At 40.0% G+C, this 22,827-nt stretch overlaps 1 protein-coding gene across 3 annotated transcripts in view; it reads left to right on the top strand.

Annotated features, from left to right (window-relative positions):
• The window catches only part of LOC148895280 (protein CFDP2-like), a 251,007-nt gene that overhangs the window by 46,005 nt on the left and 182,175 nt on the right, over nt 1-22,827 (top strand). For all 3 annotated transcript variants that reach the window (XR_016115635.1, XM_089001667.1, XM_089001665.1), the window contains exon 3: nt 9,742-9,942. The gene's annotated coding sequence lies outside the window, so the exon portion shown is untranslated. The remainder of the gene's footprint in view (nt 1-9,741; nt 9,943-22,827) is intronic.

Raw genomic sequence — 22,827 nt, 5'->3', positions numbered from 1 at the left:
ACAAAGTACCCAAAATGCATTGTGTGTCGCTTTCCCGGTCAGGTACGGTACCTACCGTGACGTCACGCTAGGTATCATCACCAATTCAAAAACAAGACTTCCTGAATATTCAGCGCGAGTCTTGAATGACAACTGACGCCTCCGGAGAAGTTGTGTCCATAATTTGTAAAATGTCTTCAAATGACTTCTACTAAGCGTATTTGACAAAGATTCCACCACATATAGCTATATTTTACCTTTTAAGACTCGCACTGAATATTCCTGAAGTCTTGTTTTTCAGTTGATGGTGATGATACCTAGCGTGACGTCACAGTAGGTATCGTCACTGACCGAGAAAGCGACACGCAATGCATTTTGGGTACTTTGTTTGGTCTGAAAACTTCGTGTTGATCCGTGTTGATGGCGAAATTAGAAGGAAAACACATAATTCACTGTGTTGCACTAAGACTACTATTTGATAGTAGTTGACACAAATTCCCAGCAGACAAATCAGCCCATTTCCAACGGAGCTTGGGCGCCATCTTGGGCATTTTATGGACGCTACATTAGAGTAGAGAGTCCAGACGCCTCAAAATGATACAAAAGGACTTCTTCAATCAATTGCAAACATTTATGCTTTCCTCTTCGGAACTATTTGAATGCTGTTCATAACTGGATGAGTAACAAGAAAGCATCTTCTCCCAATCTGAACTCTCTGAAGGCATTGTTTTGATTCTAGAGCAAGGCAAAACGTCCTGGCGTGACGTCACAAACAAGGGGGCGGGACCTTCTGAAACTTGCCATTTCCGATTTCATTTTGAAGTAGTTTTGGGACACTTGAAATCATTTTTATTGGTGTTTTGCATTTTAACTAAAAATATCAGCTTGCATGTTTTGGCTATTTTAGATGCTATAAAACGTTTTTCTGATTACGAACGTTAGGAAAAAAAATGGTGTCGGTTGTCCTTTAAAAGGTAAAATCTAGCTATATGCGGTGGAATATTTGTAAAATACGCTCAGTAGAAGTCATTTGAAGTGATTTTACAAATTATGGATGCAACTTCTCCGTAGGTGTCGTTTGTCCTTGAAAAAAATTATTCGCAAAATATGCCGTTTTTTTTTTACATTTATTAATTTATTTGGGGGAGGGGCAGAAAATGGAAATGATTGACAGGTTTGGTTGTCAGCAAATGACAAGTTGCTGAGTTGTTTTTTGCGAGTAGATAATGGCGAAATCCGAAGGGAGGCGATGACCTTTTGAAAGCACTCGGCGACACCGTCTCGCCGCAACAAACACTTCTTGGCATTAAGCGGCAGAAACGCGGGTGGTCGTCCGGGTGGGGGTTCGTTACTTCAGCTTGCAAGAAAAGCAAATGGAGTCGAGTCATTAGTGCTGATAGCCGCTAGCCGCATGTGAAGGTTTCCACGCTTTTGCTCTCTCGGCGAACGTTGAAATATGGAAATACGGCGGAGCGCTTCATTCAAATTCCACCCGCGTTTTTCCCGGTTGAAAATTTGCCCTGAAAACTCACACGAAGGTCAAAACCATCATCAGCTGTGACTGACAGCGCGTGAGACGGCGGCCGATCTCGCAAGGCTCCCGCCTTCACCGGCCTTTACAAAAAATAATATATATATATATATATATATATATATGTGTGTGTGTGTGTGTGTGTGTGTGTGTGTGTGTGTGTGTGTGTGTGTGTGTGTGTGTATATATGTGTGTGTGTGTGTGTGTGTGTATATATGTGTGTGTGTGTGTGTGTGTATATGTGTGTGTATGTGTGTGTGTGTGTGTATATGTGTGTATATGTATATATGTGTGTATATGTATGTGTGTATATATGTGTGTATATGTGTGTATATGTATGTGTATATATATATATATATATATATATATATATATATATATATATATATATATATATATATATACAGTAAAGTCTCGTTATATCGATATCGGATATATCGATAGTCCCGATTATATCGATATTTTTTCGGACTCCCTTGAATATCGATATAACGAGACTTTACTGTATATATATATATATATATATATATATATATATACACATACACACACACACATTGACAGGTAACATCTGACTTACGACCGAGTTCCGTTCCCACCAAACTGGTCGTAAGTCAAAATGGTCGTACGTCATTCAAAATGTTGAATAGAAACTCGGAGGCTAAATGACTTGCAAACTCCCCCTCTTAAAATGTTAAAAATAGGGTCTGGAGGTTATATTCATAAATACGGCTGGTCGTAAGCCGAGCCGGTCGTAAGTTAAATGTTACCTGTATACATATATAGCTATCTAGCTGGCTAGCTATCTAGCTGGCTTTCTAGCTAGCTATTTATTAGCTATCAGCGAGCTAGATAACTTTCTATCTATTTGAGTTACTTCCGGGTCGAGTGAACGCTGGCGCGTATGGCTGCCGCTGCTCACCCACAGAAAACTTAAGTTTTGAAAGGCGCTTAGAAATGAAATGGATTATTATTGTTATTTTTTTTTTTTTTTTATTATATATATATATACACACACACACACGGACCCGCCGTCTTTTCCGATGAGGCTCACTGCAGTATAAGGCGCACCTCCAAGAATGGTGTATTTTCAAACTTTTTCCATATATAAAAGATTTCCGAATATACAGTAAAGTCTCGTTATATCGATATTCAAGGGAGTCGGAAAAAATATCGATATAACCGGGACTATCGATATATCCGACCCTGTTTGCATGTAATTTTCTCCGTGCGTGCATAGAAATAGTATCGATATAACCGGGACTATCGATATATCCGATATCGATATAACGAGACTTTACTGTAATGCAGATACAGTAAAGTCTCGTTATATCGATATCGATATTTTTTCGGACTCCCTTGAATATCGATATAACGAGACTTTACTGTATATATAAAGGTCAGCGTACAAACTTAATTGGTTCCCAGAAAGTGTGTGTAAGGCAAAAAGTGTGTCTTTCAAACAATAATTTCCCATAGCAAATCATTAAAAATGAGAATAATCCGTTTCCAGGTCCCCATAAAATGTAGTTTTCTACTAATTAAGCCTTAAAACTACACAAAATAGACATTTTTTGTGTATAATAAATGTACTATGGTATTGTAATGGCAGAAATAAACTGTACTGTATAATAACGTCGTTTTAATTACCTTTGTGATGATAGTTGATGAAGTTGCCGTGTTTTCTCGGCGATAATATCTTCACTCATACTATCCCCTGCGAGATGCTTTTCGTTAATCCAAATCACCAGAAGTTTTTCAACCTTTTCTATTGCCTGAGACCGTTGCTTAGACAACAAAGAAACACCCTTAGCCACACGTAGCAATGGTCAACTTAAAGGGCAACCGATGTCACATTTTTGTTTTTAACTGACACCAGCATCTAAAATACCCAAAACACGCAGTATGATATTTTTAATCAAATGCAAAACACCAATAAAAAAAATAAATGAGCTGCGAATTGGGCATTTTCAGAAAGTCCCGCCCCCAGTTCGTGACGTCACGCCAAGACGTCTTGCGTGGCTAGTGAATCAAAACAATGGTTTCAGATTCGGAGAATATGCTTGTTACACATCCAGTTATGAATATGATTCAAATAGTTCTGAAGAGGAAAGCATACGTGTTTGCAATCGATTAAAGAATTTATTTGTGCCGTTTTGAGGACACATTGGGGGAAAATCTCTCACCCAAAAAAAGAGGCACAAAATGGCGACATCCTGTGGCCACCTCCGTTTACATAGGCTCATAAATTCCTTATATGGCGCTTAGACGCCCTCTTCTGGCCTTCTGGCGGCTTTTGGGTGCAACACGAGGTCCCCAGACCAAACAAGTACAGCAAAATACATTGACGTGATGGAAGGACCGCTACAATGCGTCTTTTTTACGGTGAAGGGCGGTCCTTTACTGACGTCACGTACGGACTCGTCACCAACTCAAAAACAAGACTTCCTGAATCTTCAGCGCGAGTCTTAAAACGTAAAATATAGCTATATGCGGTGGAATCTTTGTAAAATACGCTCAGTAGAAGTCATTTGAAGCCATTTTACAAATTATGGACACAACTTGTCCGGAGACGTCGGTTGTCCTTTAACGTACTGGTACTGGAACGCTAAGTCACACAAACGCATACCTCATTGGTGTTTTTCGATGATCTCATTCTTCTGCTCGACTGTCATTTTCTTTTGTGTCTTCTTCGGCTGAACACTAGCCTGTGGTGGGGTCTTTTTCGGTCCCATAATAGCAAACGTATGCCACTCGATAGCAAACCACATCTGCACTCAAAGGGGGTGTGGGAAACTAGTCCGCCAGCCACTGTGGCGTTGTTGGACCGTGTGGTTTGTTGTTCATCTGCTGAAAACTAGTCCACCAGCCACCTTGGCACTATGTGGTTTGATTCGTCCGCTGAAAACTAGTTCGTCAGCGAAGATTATTTGCTCGTGAAAAGATTATTTTTATGTTCATAAGGCGAAAAGTTTGTGAGCTAAAGCCTTCGTAAACCGAGGTATCGCTGTATTTGGATATTGTAAAGAATCGCAGATAAATTTTAAGATGCGGATTGAGGACCGCTAGCAAAGTTGCGTTAGCGCTTGGCCGCGACATTGCGCGTCGGCTGCATTTGATCTGTGTCACTTGACACGTCGGGGGCATTTAAAGGGCAAGCGACACCATTTTTTTGTTTCCTACCTGACATCAGAAAAATGTTTTATAGCATCTAAAATACCCAAAATACACAGGTTGATATTTTTAGTCAAATGCAAAACACCAATAAAAATGAACTGCCACAAAATGAGCTCGGAACTGGGCAAATTCAGAAAGTCCCGCCCCCTTCACGCCAGGATACTCCTTCACAAACTGCCTTGCTCCAGAATCAAAACAATAGCTTCAGAGAGTTCAGATTCGGAGAAGATGCCTTCTTGTTACGAATATGATTCAAATAGTTCTGAATTTGACTAAAAATATCAGCCCGTGTGTTTTGGCTATTTTAGATGCTATAAAACGTTTTTTCTGATGACAGTTAGGAAACAAAAAATGGTGTCGGTTGTCCTTTTAAAGCAGGGGTGTCAAAGTCATTTTTTGCCGCAGGCTACATTGTAGTTATGGTTTCCTGTCGGGGGCCGTTATGAATTTGGGGAACCCATTAGAATGTTTAAATCCCATCAAATATTACATATGGAGCACACAGCAAATTAATGAATAACTCGTTTTCAAATCTGAAGTCAAGAATAATGACTTTTATTGTGGTTGACATCCAAAAATATGAAATTTTGGCTCAGATTTTAGCAATCATCATGGAATTTAACAAGTTTGATTTGCATTTGCGGGCCGAAAAAAATGATGTAGCGGACCGGATTTGGCCCGCGGGCCTTGACTTTGACACCTGTGTTTTAAAGGGAACCTCGGCTGGAGACGTTCATTCGCTAACTTGCTAGCGAATCCGGAACAAAAACATAAAAGCAGTAAAAAAAGAAGTCTGTGACGCCGTTCCGATGCCTCATGCTAGCATACGCGATTTGCAACAACTTGAGCGATGGAGGACTTGAAAACAAGCGTGGCTGTATACAAAATTGCCGTACGAATAAAAGCAAAAATAGACACGGATATTTTTTGTCCCAGCAACAGCTGAGGGAGGTTTTCGGACGCAAGAAGCGTCTTTCGGAAGCTAAGGAGCAAATCCGATTCAGTCCAAATGGAGGCTTTTGTCGGGATCGCTCTCGACGGCGCTCCAGAATAAAGACGAGCGACGTGAAGGAGGCCACGGCCGCCCCGTAACCCAGCTGTCCTTCGGCAAATGGAGTTAACCCGTCGTGCTGGCGGGCGGCGCCGCTCGCCGTGGCCTTGCCGCAAATTGCATGTCGCGTATTTACTTGAGGGGATTAAGCGCAGGCCCCGAGATTGCAAACTCGAGCTCTCTTTAATCCTCCACTTGCTGAGACAGTCTGGTTTACAGGCCCGCATTCTCAGTGCCCGCACACTTTTCGTATATTATATACGCACATATACATAAATACACACACACACATACATGTATACAGTGATACCTTGGTTTACGAACTTAATTGGTTCCCAGAGAGTGTGTGAGGTGAAAAGTGTGCATCACAAAAAATAATTTCCCATAGGAAACCATTAAAATGAGAATAATCTGTTCCCAGGTCCCCATAAAACATCATTTTCGACGAAATAAGCCTTAAAACTACACAAAATATACCTTGTTTTATGTATAATAAACGTGCTGTGATATTATATTTTAAGAAATAATCTGTACTGTATAATAAAATAGTTTTATTGACCTTTGTGGTGGTCGTTGAGGGCTTGATGGAATGGATTGGCCGCTTTCATCAGCATTAAACACTTGATGTGGAACGTAGCCTTCTTATTTCACCATCTTGAGGAATGATCCTTTGTAGCTGCTTTCTCTGCGATAATTTTACCTAGTTCCTCATCAAATGTGTTCTGTTTAGCTGGGTTGATAGCTTTTTGCATCAAGTGTACAGATGGCTTTTGCGGGTTGTTTGTGGAGCCTGATTGATGGAATATTTTAACCTGGCAGTCTACACTCTGCCTTTATCAACCACTCATTTGACGACAATGAGGTTAAAATCTTAGCGAAAGAACATAGATGGTTTGAAAGGGGGGTAAAAGAAGCGATTCTTATAAAACAACAAAATCCTTCATTAAACCGGTCGGGTGGGGTGAGGTTCAATTTGGATCGTTCATACAAAAGCCTGCTTAGGCAAAACAGGTTAGGCAACATTCCACATGCTGATGAGGTGATACCGGTGGGAGTGGGGGAAATGAGCCAGTCGTTAGTCAGGAATGTAGGAACAATCAGTAGGGCCACAGGGAGTGGTCCTCTGCTTCCCCCAACCTGAGAGTAGTGACCTATCATAGCTGTGTCCGGCGCCCCCATGACTGGACATTAGGGATATATAAATAGGGCCGATACGGCCAGTCAGACTTTAGTTCGCTGACGAAGCCTCTTGGATAAGAAGCGAAACGTCCGAAACCTTCACATTTGTACAGATGACGGCTGAAGAAACCTTCTCATCGATTTATAGTCACAGGATAAGTTTTATGTGGGTGAGTAGCGGCAGCCACACGCGCCAGCCTTCACTCAACCCGGAATAACTCAATTAAATAGAGTTCTCTAGCTCGCTGATAGATAATAGCTAGCCAGCTATATATATATATATATATATATATATATATATATATATATATATATATATATATATATATATATATATATATATATATATAGCTAGCTAGCTATATATATATATATATATATATATATATATATATAGCTAGCTAGCTTTGTAATATTTTTACACCAGCCGCGGCCTATGTCATGAAAAAAAAAAGTGTGTATGGGTATTATATTAGATACTATAGCTATTATATATATATATATATATATATATATATAAAACCAGGCAACATCTTATTTATAATATGATACCCATACACACGTTTTTTTTTCATGTCACAGGCCGCGGCTGGTGTAAAAATGGCCCCCGGGCCGGTGTTTTGGACCCCTCCCCGCCTCCCTGCTCCACATGAGCTCATGTCGGACCTAAATGAGCTGCATGCTAACAGCGGGCGCGACCAATCGTCGACTGCGGCAACGCAAATGACCTTCTCGCATCCTTATCAGCATTTGAAGGAGTTGGTTGAAGCCAAACGCATCCTCGGAGGAGCAAAAGGGATTCCGTCCGTGGATATCTGCAGGAGAAAATGAAGATCGCAGTCCAAATCACCTGAGCCGTTCGGAGAAAAAATAAAAAAATCAACTAATTGACTTTGGCTCAGCCTGTAAAATAACAGATGACTTTGAGGACAGCTGTTGAAGGCCCTCCCATATCTTGTTGAAGGCCCTCCCATATCGAGCAGAGCCATCTCGCTCATAACTCCAGCAGACATCTATCAATCGCATATTTTTGTATCGCTTAATTTCCGCAGTGCTTTGAAAACGCGCTGAAAAGAGAACGGCCTTACGTGGAAACACCCGTCCGTTGTCCGCAACACTCATCGTGCGACAACTATTTACTAGTACTAATCATATTTTGCTCAGCTAACGAACGCTTTAGCTTACGAACTTTTTGCTTTACGAACATTATATTTGGGAGCTAGCTATCTATCTAACGTATCCTGTAACTGGAGTTTTGAAAGGCACTTATAAATTAAATGTATTATTGTTAATATTATTATTAGCTGGATAGCTATCTAGCTAGCTAGCTATTTGGCTGTCTAGCTAGCTAGCAATCTAGCATATCCTGTGACAGTAAAGTGAGCATTAGAGTTTTGAAAGGCGCTTATTAATGAAATGTATTATTGTTATTGTTGTTATTCGCTATCTATTCGCTGGCTAGCTGGATAGATATCTATTAGCTATGGAGATATCTAGTTAGCTAGCTATTTGGCTATCTAGCTCGCTATCTCGGTCCAGCCATTTCATCAAAACTAAAACGGAGTTCCCGCCTCTGCCAGATGCCATTCAATCTCAAATAGCAAGCAGGTCGCTTCATCGCAAGCCAATCGCAGCTAGTTTTGAAACGGCTGATGACGATTCTGAATTTTCATCACTCCCTGGGACATCGAATGAGGTGTGCCTCTGTAGGACTTAGTATCCCAGTACCAGTACGCTAAGTCGACAATTGCTACGTGTGGCTAAGGGTGTTTCTGTGTTGTCTAAGCAACGGTCTCAGGAAATAGAAGAGGTTGAAAAACTGTTGTTGATTTTGATTACCAAAAATCAGCTAGCAGGGGACAGTGTGAGTGAGGGTATTAAAACCGAGAAAGCACGGCAACTTCACTCGGATATCATCAAGAGGTAACTAAATCAACGACCATCACAAGGTCAATAAAATGACTTTATTATACTGTACAATTTATTTCTTTCATTAAAATCCAATCACACATTTATTATACCTAAAATAAGTCAAAGTCAGCTTTATTGTCAAATATGCTAATATGCATGACATACAGCACAGATGAAATTAATGTCCTCTCGGACCCAGCATGCAAGATACTAATAGTTGGCTAACGTGGCTAAAAACGACATACAATTGACAACAGACTATACATGTAATTTCTGAATGTAAAGTGAGGCAGTGTCGTATGTAAAGTGAGGTAATGTAGTAATGCAAAAACAAACAAGAAGAAAGGGTTGAAGTGGTTGAAGTGAGGTCTTGCAGAAAAAAAATGAGAAAGAACAAAAAATAGAGTTCAGGATGATAGTACAGCGTGTAGCATGTCCTCAGGGTTCAGTGAGTGTGGCAGTGGGAATGGGCAGGGTGGGCAGGGTTGGGAGGGAGTTGAGTCTCCGGACTGCCTGGTGGCAGAAACTGTCCTTGAGCCTGCTGCTCTTGGCTCGGAGACTCCGCAGTCTCCGACCCGATGGCAGCAGGCTGAAGAGGCTGTGGGAGGGGTGGGTGGGATCGGCAGCGATCCTGATGGCTCTGCGGGTGAGGCGGGTGTTGTAAATGTCCTGAAGGGGGGGGGGGGGGGGGGGACACCGATGATCTTCTCAGCTGTCCTCACGATGCACTGCAGAGTCTTACGGTTTCTAATGGGAAATAAATGTTTGGCAGAATAACTATTCGCCTTACACACACACTTTCTGGGAAACAATTAAGTTTGTATGTCAAATGGGATCGATTGGCACCAAAATGGCTGCCTGGAAACGAGAGGTTGGTGTCTTGATCCTGCCCTGTTTTTTGTTTTTTTTTCAGTTTCACACCACGAGTAGAGGGCGTTCCCCCCCTGAGTGTCGCACCTGTGGCGAATCACCCTTGTTTTCCAGCCACCTTGAAACACGCTGTAACTTTTGCTGTTAGATGATCCAAGAGGGATCCTCAGTAGAGGCCCCCTGCTCTGCAGTTGGACAGGAACCCCCTCCGAAGACCCGCCTCCTGGCCTTCCCAGCTTTACAGGTAGGAAGCAGCCATTTTCTCAACTACAACTGCAACTACATCAACGACCATCACAAAGGTCAATACAACGACTCGATTATACTGTACAGTTTATTTCCTTCATTACAATATAAAAGCACATTTATTGTGCATCAAATCAGGTCTATTTCGTGTAGTTTTAAGGTTTATTTAGTAGAAATGTGTGTTTTATGGGGACCTGGGAACGGATTATTCTCATTTGAATGGTTTCTTATGGGAAATTAATGTTTGGAAGACAAACTTTTCACCTTACACCCACTTTCTGGGAACTAATTACGTTTGTAAGCTGAGGTATCCCTGTACAACTGAACTCCACTGCCAGACGGTATGCAAAAATGTGTACACTCCAGTTTCAGAATTTTTTTTTATTATATAGTACAGTTTATTTCTTTCCTTACAATACAAAATCACATTTATTATAAATCAAATAAGCTCTATTTTGTGTAGTTTTAAGACTTAATTTAGTCAAAAATAATGTTTTATGGGGACCTGGGAACGGATTATTGTCATTTGAATGGTTTCTTATGGGAAATAAATGTTTGGAAGACAAACTTTTCGCCTTACACACACTTTCTGGGAAACAATTAAATTTGGAAGCTGTGGTATCCCTGTATTACTGAACTCCTTCACTGCCAGACGATATGCAAAAATGTGTCCACTCCAGTTTCAGGGTTTTTTTTATTATACTGTACAGTTCATTTCTTTCATTGCAATACAAAAGCACATTTATTATACATCAAATCAGGTCTATTTTGTGTAGTTTTAAGGCTTATTTAGTAGAAAATTGTGTTTTATGGTGACCTGGGAACGGATTATTCTCATTTGAATGGTTTCTTATGGGAAATTAATGTTTGGAAGACAAACTTTTAACTTACACAAACTTTCTAACCAATTAAGTTCGTAAGCTGAGGTATCAGTGTACTTTAAATCATATGCTAACGAATTTCAAAGTCCATCTGTCTATTTTTGTTGATTTCCAGCTCGCCGGTGGCTCACTTCTTTCCGAGTTTTGAATGGCCGCCGCGTGAACGTCAGTCACTTTGAAACGTCATCACTCAGACACAAAGCGCTTCCACGAACGTCTCACGCTTGCTTTTGAACGGTGACGTTCACCACCGGCGAGTGCGTTAATGAGCCGGAAGTGGATTTACAAGCATTATCGCCCCCCCCCCCCCCCCCCCCTCAACCCCTGTTTCGTTCTCAGATAACGGCAAACACGAGCTGTTCTAAATAGATCTTTTCTAAGCGGCAGCGCTTAGCGTGTTGTAAACACACTCCTTATCTGGCCAGCTCCCATCGTGCAGGAATCCAATTACGCTCCGCGTTATTAACCCCCTTTATAGAATTAACCCCCCCTGGACTTCAGCTCATTGAATAAATAAAAAATAAGAACAATACATTTCATTTATAAGCACCTTTCAAAACTCTCAAGGTCACTTTACAGTCACAGGATACGTTAGATAGCTAGCTACATAGCTAATATATAGCTATACAGCTCGCTATACAGCTAGCTAGCTAGCTAGATACATAGCTAACAGCTAGCTAATAGATAGATAATAATAACAACAATAATACATTTCATTTATAAGCGCCTTACAAAACTCTCAAGGACACTTTACAGTCACAGGATACGTTCGATAGATAGTTAGCTGGATTGCCAAATATCTAGCTAGCTAGATAGCTACATGCCTAATACATAGCAATCTAGATAGCCAGCTAATAGATTGCTAATCATAACAAGAATAAATTTCATTTATAAGCACCTTTCAAAACTCTCATGGTCACTTTACAGTCACAGGATACGTTTGATAGCTAGCTAGCTATCTAGCTATATAGCCAAATAGCTAGCTATAACTACATAGCTAATTTATAGCTAGCTAGCTAATAGATAGCTAATAATAATAATAACAATAATACATTTTATTTATAAAGGCCTTTCAAAACTCTCATGGTCACTTTACAGTCAAATGATACGTTAGATAGATAACCAGCTAGATGGCCAAATAGCAAGCTAGCTAGATAGCTAATAGGTAGCTATCTAGCTATCTAGCTAATAGATAGCTAATAATAATAACAATCATACTTTTCATTTCCAAGCGCCTTTCAAAACTCTCAAGGTCACTTTACAGTCACAAGATACATTCGCTAGGTAGCCAGCTAGATCGCTATATAGATAGCTAATAGGTATCTAGCTAGCTAATAGATATCTAATAATAATAATAATAATAATAATAATAATAATACATTTAATTTTTAAGCGCCTTTCAAAACTGTCATGGTCACGTTACAGTCACAGGATACCTTTCGATAGATAGCTAGCTAGCTAGCCAAATAGCTAGCTAGCTGGATAGCTACATAGCTAATATATAGCTATCCAGCTAGCTCCCTAATAGATGATAATAATAACAATAATACATTTCACTTTTAAGCGCCTTTCAAAACTGTCATGGTCACGTTACAGTCACAGGATACATTCAATAGCTAGCTAGCCAAATAGCTAGCTAGCTAAATAGCTATCTATAGCTAGCTAATAGATAGCTAATAATAATAATTGTACCCCAACAACAATAATAATAATAATAATAATAACAATAATAATACATTTGATAAGCGCCTTATAAACGCGACAACCGACCGCTGTTGTCGTAACAAAGAAACAATGCCAACTTTTCTCGTTCTGTTGGACTCAGAGCTCACCCGCCGGCGGCTTTTTGACCAAATCCGGCTCGACGCAGCGCAGTAGTTCATTGATCTCTACTCTGTGGGAAAACCCCCCCCGGCCCCTTTCCTGCAGGTCGGCCGACGAAGGTTGATGAGAAAGGGCAGAAAAAAATGGAAAGCAACACCCGACATGGAAATCTGAATCACATGCCTTGCAGGTGTGCGGCTCGCGTCTGAGTTGGTGCCTGTCACGCTGGCGGAAATCGTCCAAAGGAAATCAAATGTGACGTGTTCTCAAGTGCTGTCACATCTATTCAGGAAATCTGCTCTCTGGTTTGTTTGTTTTTGTTTTTGTTTTTGTTTTTGTTTTGTTTTGGTGTGTGTGTGTGAGTGTATCTGGTCGGTAGCAGATGGCAGCAGATTGTCTATGTGGACAAGCAAAGGGACGTTTTTTTTTAATAATAATAATAATAATTCATTTCATTTATAAGCGCCTTTCGAAACTCTCAAGGTCAGTTTACAGTCACAGGATACGTTCGATAGATAGCTAGATCGATAGATAGCCAAAGAGCTATCTATATAGATAGCTATCCAGCTAGCTAATAGTTTCATAATAATCAAAATAATAACAACAATAATACATTTTATTTATAAGCGCCTTTCAGTTTACAGTCACAGGATACGTTCGATAGCTAGCTCGATAGATAGCCAAATAGCTAGCTGTCTAGATAGCTCCATAGCTAAAATATAGCTATCCAGCTCGCCAGCTAATAGATAGCTGATAATAATAACAATAATACATTTCATTTATAAGCGCAAAACTCTCATGGTCACTTTCCAGTCACAGGATACGTTAGATAGCGAGCTAGATAGCCAAAAAGCTAGCTATCTAGCTACATAGCTAATAGATAGCTCTCCAGCTAGCTTGCTAATAGATGGATAATAATAAAAATAATAACAACAATAATACATTTCATTTATAAGGGCCTTTCAAAACTCTCAAGGTCACTTTACAGTCACAGGATATGTTAGATAGCTAGCTAGATAGCAAAATACCTAGCTATCCAGATAGCTACATAGCGAATATATCGCTATCCAGCTAATAGGATAGCTATTAAATGAAATGTTTTACTATTATTATTAATAATAACAATAATACATGTAATTTATAAGCAGTAAAATAAACAGTCACGGGATATTTTTTTTTGTGTGTGAGCAGCGGCAGCCATTCGCGCCAGCGTTCACTCGACCTGGAAGTAACATAGAAGCAAAGTTATGAAAGGAAGAGGAAAGAAAGAAGTAGAAAAAGAATATACAGGAGCTGCTGGAAAGGTAGCCACTCTCGCGGCGCCATCTTGAAGTAAAAAAAAAAAAAAAAAAACAACAACAAATAACACGTCAACACAAAGAGTCATTCATTTTTCAGCACTTGCTGTACCCTCTTTGTGACATGAAGCAGTTCTAGATGAAAGAGGAGAGGATCGAGTGGCAAAAGCTAAAACTAAGCGTGCAAAACACCTGTGGAAGAAAGTGAGGTTGTCAGATAACAACGGCGGCCATTTGCAATTCATTAGGAACTCCAAATTCGATCTTTGTCGGGATTTTTTTTCTTCCTCCAGAATTTTTCTTCGTGGATTCGACGCATTTGTTCATTTTGTCCAGCGCTTTGTTTCAGATGACGGCGCTGTTGTAAATATTCTTATTGTCCCAAAAAGAAGTACAGTGAGACCTCAACTTCCGAACTTAATAGGTTCCCAGACAGAGTGTGTAAGATGAAAAGTGTGTATCTCAAAAAAAATCCCATAGGAAACCATTAAAATGGGAATAATCCGTTCCTGGGTTTCCATAAAATATAGTTTTTAACTAAATAAGCCTTAAAAATACACACAACATACCTTATTCTATATATAATAAATGTGCTATTGTATTGTAATGAAAGAAATACACTGCATTGTATCATAAAGTCACAAAGAGAGGCACATTACATGAGGACTGTAATTAAAGAAATAAACTGTGCTGTAAAATAAATTTTTTTTCAACTTCTTCGATTACCCGAATAACACATTTTGCAACAGACGCACCTTTGATGGCTTCTCTGTTCCGGAGAATGGGAGCAATGGTTGACTTAGCATAGCCGTGCTCGGCCACTAAATCATACAAACGCACACCTTGTTCGTGTTTTTCAATTATCTCCTTCTTCTCAGCGACAGTGATTTTATTTTGTGTCTTCTTGGGCTGAACACGAACCTGTGGTGGGTTTTTTTTCGGTCCCATCATAGTAAAATTATCAGCAAAACGCTCCAAGTAGGCGATCGACGTGTGCATTCAATGAGAGGGGCTGTGCAGAGTAGCGTCGGCTGGAGCGCTGTTCGGTCGTGTGCTTCCGCCGAAGATCACTCCGCCAGCCGTGGTGGATGTGTATTATGAAAATAGTGCTTATTATAAGCTTTAATTTTCATAAATGTGACGTTCTTAAGACGAAAAGTTTGTAAGATAAGGTGTTTGTAAGTTGAGGTCTCACTGTACTGTGATACCGCAGATTACGAACTTAAATGGTTCCCAGACAGAGTGTATAAGGCAAAAAACTGTAGCCCAATTTTTTTCCCCATAGGAAACCATTAAAATGAGAATAATCCGTTCCCAGGTCCCCATAAAACATAATTTTCTACTAAATAAGCCGTAAAACCATACAAATTATACCTTATTTTATGTATAATAAATGTGCTATTGTATTATAAGTAAAGACATAAACTGTACTGTATAATTGATATAGATTATACAGAATAAGAAGTTATATTTAAAGGGCAACCGACGTCACTTTTTTGTTTTTTAACTGACATCAGAAAAACGTTTTATAGCATCTAAAATACCCCAAAACACGCAGTATGATATTTTTAGTGAAATGCAAAACACCAATAAAAATGACTTAGTGTCCAAAATCTGCAAAAAAATTGAGCTGCGAATTGGGCATTTTCAGAAAGTCCCGCCCCCAGTTCGTGACGTCACGCCAAGACGTCTTGCATTGCTGGAGAATCCAAACAATGGCTTCAGATTCGGATAATATGCTTTCTTGTTACACATCCGGTTATGAATATGATTCAAATAGTCCTGATGAGCAAAGCATACATGTTTGCAATCGATTAAAGAATTTATTCATTTTGTGTCATTTTGAGGCAAACGGGCCTGGGGGAATGTCTCACCCAAAAAGAGGCAACAAAATGGCCACCGAACTGTGAGGAATGAATCAGCCCGTTTCCACAGGCTGATATATTCCTTTCATGGAGCTTGGACTCCCTCTGCAACACAAGGGTATCAACAAAAAACAGTACAGCAAAATACATTGACGTGATGGAAAGACGCTACAATGCGTCTTTTTTACGGTCAGGAGGCGGTCCTTTTCTGACGTCACGTGAGGACTCGTCACCAACTCAAAAAAGCAAGTTAAACTGTCGTCTAGGAGATAACTCCTTTATCACCAGAGTAATTTACGACATTAAACTCCTTCACAGGAAGAGCTCATTAGCCAGGTTACAAATTTATCAGTTCATGGAAGAGACAATGTTTTATTGCTTACAGCTGTTCGCGCTTGGAACGCCCAGCGGTGTGGTATTCTAATCAAGAAAATTATGTTTTACTAATGTATCACTTAAATTTGCATATACTCTCAATAAATAGCTTGGCAGAGGGCTGCAGAATTCAGACGTCTGTCATGAAAATCTGCGTCTCCTGCCGGCAGTAAAAGAGAATCTTTCTGTGTTCGAGCCTTGGTCCACAGTGTCCGATTGAACATCTCTGACATTACTAAAGTCGTTTTATTGACCTTTGTGATGGTCGTTGATGTAGTTCCCTTCTTGATATCCGAGTGAAGTTGCCGTGCTTTCTGGGTGATCATACTCTCACTCACACTGTCCCCAGCTAGCTGCTTTTCGTTAATCCAAATCAACAGAAGTTTTTTTAACCTCTTCTATACACTTAGCCACACACGTACCCTGAATAGCTTCCTTGTTCTAAAGAATGGACAAAAGACATGAATACCTCAAATGGGATGGCGTATGTCTGACTTTGCTTCAGGTTCATGTGGGTCTACAAAATGGTGTGAAATGCTTCCTGGCATTGCTTGGGGATGCCAGATGGACAAGGAAAAAGGTGCCCCGGAGAGGCGCCAGTAAACCCAGGGACCAACGCTGTGCCAAGCCAACTGCGTGAGGCAGGCGGTCCAGCCATTTCATCAAAACCAAAACGGACTTCCTGCCTCTGCCAGATGCAATTCAATCTCAAATTAGCAAGCAGGTCGCTTCATCGCTAGCCAATCGTAGCTAGTTTTGAAACGGCTGATGACGATTCTGAATTTACATCGGAAACTCACTCTTGGGACACCGAATTAAATGATTATAAACTCATCTTCGGCCATTCTTTACTTTTGGTATGGAGTAGAGTCAAGGACAGTTGTACTTAACCTGGGTCCGATCGAACCCTAAGGGATGATAGATAGATAGATCGATAGAATCTATTGGTTGTCTATTAGATAGCTATCTGGCTACCTAGCTAGCTATCTATTTGCAATCTAGCTAGCTCGCTAATAGATAACTAATAGATAGTTTGTATCTATTCGCTCTCTATTAGCTAGATGGCTAGTTACTGGAGAAGACGTTTGTGATGGTGACAGACCTCATAAAGTAGATTACTGTAGTGCAGTTAACTTTAGAGTTAGCAAATCCTCTATGAAGCATCTCCAGTTGCTCCATACTACTGCTAACCTCCTGGATGGTAATCGTCAAAAGGTCTCGCAACAATTCAGAGTTCTTTTTGAGTTGCTGTGCTTTGTTTTCCAATCTTTCAATTGCCTGGTCTTACCTTTTATGGTCCTCCGACCTAGCTCGGTGCCTCGGTTCTGCGTACCAGGCACTTAGAGGTAGCGGGAACGAAGCTGAGGTTCAGAGGCGATCCAGCCTATTCCATATCCCTATCTTTGGAATGGATCTTCTTGTTGCCCAAATTCATTTTAACTTCTTTGACTTTTAGTGGGACTGTTTTTGTGGTTTCTGGAGTTCTGGTTCTGAATTTGTAATATTGTTTTTTCGAATGTTGTGAAGAATCAGAATCATTTTTATAGCCAAGTATTGTAGACACACGAGCAATTTCTTCCTGTTCTGTCTTCGGTAGAACATGCTACACTAGTATCATCATAAGAAAAATGGATTATATATATATACAGTAAAGTCTCGTTATATCGATATCGGATATATCGATAGTCCCGGTTATATCGATATTTTTTCGGACTCCCTTGAATATCGATATAACGAGACTTTACTGTATATATATATATATATATATATATATATATATATATATATATATATATATATATTTATATATATATATATATATACAGTGGGACCTTGGCTTATGAACTTAATTGGTTCCCAGACAGTATGTTAGGCGAAATCTGTGTATCCCAAAAATAAATTTCCCATAGGAAAGCATTAAAATGAGATTAATCCGTTCCCAGGTCCCCATAAAACATAATTTTCTACTTTCTAATTTTCTAAGCCTTAAAACTACACAAAATATACCTTATTTTATGTATAATAAATGTGCTATAGTATTATGATGAAAGAAATAAGCGGTACTGGACAATAAAGTCATTTTATTTACCTTTGCGATGGTCGTTAATGGCTTGATGGAAGGGAGTGACCGGTTTCATCAGCATTAAACACTTGATGTGGAACGTAGGCTTCTTTCACCATCTTGAGGACTGATCCCTTGTAGGTACTTTCTCTGCCATAATTTTATCTAGTTCCTCATCAATTCTGTTCTGTTTAGCTGGGTTGATAGCTTTTTGCATCAAGTGTACAGATGACTTGTGCGGGTTATTTGTGGAGCCTGATTTTAACCTTCCAGTCTACACTCTGCTTTTTAATTTTCAAAGTTGAAAGAAGTCGAAACGCACGGCAACTTCAGTCGGATATCAAGAGGCAACTCCATCAACGACCATCACAAAGGTCAATAAAACGACCTTATTATGTAGTACAGTTTATTTGTTATTACAATACAAAAGCATATTTATTATACATAAAATAAGGTATATCTTGTGTAGTTTTAAGGCTTATTTCGTAGAAAATCATGTTTTATGGGGACCTTGGAACGGATTATTCTCATTTTAATAGTTTCCTGTGGAAAATTGAGGTTTGGAATACACACTCTTTGCCTTACAGACACTTGCTGGGAATCAATTAAGTGCGTAAGCCCAAGTATCACTGTATATAGGTCCAGAGCTACCAGCAAAATTTTAGTTAGCTGACAAAGCCTCTTGGATACGAAGCCAAACGTCCGACACCTTCAAAGAAGTACAGATGACGGCTGCAGAAACTTATTTTTTCATCGATGGACCACTCCTATACGACTGAGAGCTTACACAGACGTTCTTCTGGAGAGTTTCCGAGTGCTTGAGCAATACACTCGAGTTGGGATGATTAGAATACACCAGATGTACATTCGGCGGTAAGATTGTCATCAGCGCACGGTCGTGTCGTGCTGATACGAGGGGGGTCACGAGTCTGCGGCGTTGACAGAAAGGACACTTGTCTTGTCAGCAAAGTCATCTTTTTTTTGGGCGCAACATGGCCGCTTATTTGGTCCTTGACTGTAAGCGGGTCATTAATCTAAAACGAGCGCTCCTCCTTATCACGCCGAGTGACAGACACCCTGGCGGTATGCGCAGAATGAAAAATCTATCTTTTCATTTCACGCTAACACCCCTCCTTGCGATTGCCTCGGTTAATCAAGCTCCATCTTTTCTGCCTTGCAGTCACGACGCAAAAACAGAAATACACCCCCCCCAAAAAAAATAGAACACTTGACCGCTTTATTGCACGCGAGCTCATTCGCTAGCTAGCAAGCTTGCTAACTCATTTGCTAGCTAGTGAGCTCGCTAGCTCATTCGCTAGCTAGCGAGCTTGCTAAACCATTCGCTAGATGATAGCTCGCTAACTCATTTGCTAGCTAGCGATCTCACTGGCTCATTCGCTGGCTAGCAAGCATGCTAGCTCATTCGCTAGCTAGCGAGCTTGCTAAACCATTCGCTAGATGATAGCTCGCTAACTCATTTGCTAGCTAGCGATCTCACTGGCTCATTCGCTGGCTCGCCAGCTCACTAGCTCATTCGCTGGCTAGTGAGCCTGCGAGCTATTGATTGGCGTGCTAGCTAGCTCTCTAGCTATTTGTCTTACTATTCTATTTGATTTACTTCCGGGTTGAGTGAACACTGGCGCGTGTGGCTGCCGCTGCTCACCCACACAAAAGAATATCCTGTAACTGTAAAGTGACATTTTAAAAGGCGCTTAAAAATGAAATGTATTAATTAATTATTTATTTATTTCATTTTCCAACCTTTCTTTTTATCATAATAATAATAATTATAATAATAATACATTTAATTTAAAAGCGCCTTTCAAAACTCTCAAGGTCACTTCACACTCACAGGATATGTTTTTCTGTGGGTGAGCAGCGACACGCGCCAGCGTTAACTCAACCCGGAAGTAACTAGAATAGATAGAAAGCTAGCTAGTTTGCTAATAGATAGCTAATAGATAGCTAGCTAGATAGCAAGCCAGCCAGATATTTATATAGCTAATTGATAGCTACCTCGTCAGCCAGATACCTAATAGATAGCTAGCTACATCGCTCAATAGATAGCTGGATAGCTAGATAAATAAAAACAAGTTGTAAAAAGAAATAAGAATAAAGTCACGAGAATACACAGAAGATAAATTTGAAGTCTGTTTCTAGTTAACGTTTGTTATTTTTCATTCTATTGCTTGTTTTTTTCGTACTCATTTCGTGAATGTGTACATTATAGACAATGGGTCCTTTCCGGTCTGTTGACACCATGTTGCTCACTTGAGCTATCTAGCTGGCTATCTGGCTATCTAGCTAGCTATTTAGCTTGCTACCCTGGTAGCTATCTATTCGCTATCTATTAGGTATCTAACTAGCTAATAACTAAAAGAGAGTATCTATTAGTTATCAATTGATAGATATATAGTTAGTATCTATTAGTTATCTATTGTCTAGCTATCTAGTTAGATAGCTATTAGATAGCAAATAGTTACCTAGGTAGCCAACTAGATGATAGCTAGATAGCCAAATTTGCCCCCCCCCCATGACTTGACTTTCACACCGGTGATGTTAGCGATAAGACACCTAGCTGAATAGAAATAGAGCTAGCCTGTTAGATCACTAGATAGCTAGCTCAATAGATGAGCATGGAATTTCACAAGTTTAATTTGCTTTCACGGGTCGAATAAAATGATGTGGAGAACCAGATTTGGCCCTTGGGCCTCAACTTTGACACCTGTGATTTAAGGGATTAGCCAGCTAGCTGTATGGAAAGAGAGCTAGCTAGCTTGATCGCTAGATAGCTAGCTCAATAGATGAATATGGAATTTCACAAGTTTGATTTGCTTTCGCGGACCGAATAAAATGATGTGGAGGACCAGATTTGGCCCCTGGGCCTCAAATTTGACACATGTGATGTAAAGGATTAGCCATCTAGCTTCATAGAAAGAGAGCTAGCTAGCTTGATCGCTAGATAGCTAGCTCAATAGATGAACATGGAATTTCACAGATTTGATTTGCTTTCGCGGACTGAATAAAATGATGTGGAGGACCACATTCGGCCCCCAGGCCTCAACTTGAACACCTGTGATGTAAGAGATGAGCCAGATAGCTGAATAGAAAGAGAGCTAGCTAGCTCTATCGCTAGATAGCTCGATAGATGTGCATGGAATTTCACTAGTTTGATTTGCTTTGTGGGCCAAATAAAATGATGTAGCGGGCCAGATTTGGCCCAAGGGCTTTGACGTTCACACCTGTCAAAGGGATTAGCCATCTAACAAAATAGAAAGAGAGGTGGCTAGCTCGCTCATTCTCTCTCGCTAGCTAAATAGATCACTATCTAAATAGCTCGCTAGCTAGCTCAATAAATGAGCATGGAATTTCACAAGTTTGATTTGCTCTCGCGGGCCGAATAAAATGATTTGGCGGGCCAGACTTGGCCCCCGGGCCTTGACTTTGACACCTGTGATGTAAGGATTTAGCCTGCTAGCTGAATAGAAAGAGAGCTAGCTAGCTTTATCGCGAGATATAGAAATCGCTAGCTAAATAGCTCACTTGCTAAATACCTCTCTAGCTAAATAGCTCACTAGCTTAATAGCTGACTAGCTAAATAGCTTGCTAGCTAAATAGCTCACGAGCTAATAAAATGAAGTAGCGGGTCAGATTTGGCCCAAGGGCCTTGACTTTCGCACCTGTCAAAGAGATTAGCCAACTAACAAAATAGAAAGAGAGTAGCTAGCTCATTCATTAGGTAGCCTGGTTGCTCGATAGCCTGCTCGATTGGCATAAGTTTGTGGTGAGGCTCCATCGGCCTCTCCGACGTAGCAGATGTTCTTGGCCACAGCCAAAAGGGAGAGCCTCAAACTGTATCCTGTGACTGTAAAGTGACCTTGAGTGTTTTGAAAGGTGCTTATAAATGAAATGTATTATTATTATTGTATCTATTAGTTAGCTAGCTACCTAACTATCTATTTGCTATCAATTAGCTATCTATTAGCTGTCTAGCTGGCTCGCTAGCTATGTGGATAGCTATAGTTTAGCTATTTAGCTATCTAGCTGGCTAGGTAGCTATCTATTAGCGACTGTATCCTGCGGCGCTTATAAATGAAATGTATTATTGTTATTATTATTATTATTAGCTATCAGCTGGCTATATGGATAGCTATTTATTTGCTATGTAGCTATCTAGCTAGCTTGCTGTTTGGCTATCTAGCTAGCTAGCGATCTCACGTATCCTGTGACTGTAAAGTGACCTTTCGAGTTTTGAAAGGCACATTATTATTATTATTATTATTATTATTATTATTATTATTATTAGCTATATATTAGCTGGATAGCTATATATTAGCTATGTAGCTATCTAGCTGTTTGGCTATCTGGCTAGCTATCTATCTCAATATCCCGTGACTCTAAAGTGACCTTGAGAGTTTTGAAAGGCACATTATTATTATTATTATTATTATTATTATTATTATTATTATTATTATTAGCTATCTATTAGCTGGATAGCTATCTATTAGCTATGTAGCTATCTAGCTAGATAGCTATTTGGATATCTAGCTAGCTATCTATCTCAATATCCCGTGACTG

This window comes from Hippocampus bargibanti, linkage group LG07 (genome assembly GCF_051943395.1).
Source record: "Hippocampus bargibanti isolate YZ-2025 linkage group LG07, ASM5194339v1, whole genome shotgun sequence".
Lineage (NCBI taxonomy): Eukaryota > Metazoa > Chordata > Actinopteri > Syngnathiformes > Syngnathidae > Hippocampus > Hippocampus bargibanti.
The sequence above is the reverse complement of the archived record's forward strand: the minus strand, read 5'-3'. Positions and strand labels throughout refer to the sequence as shown.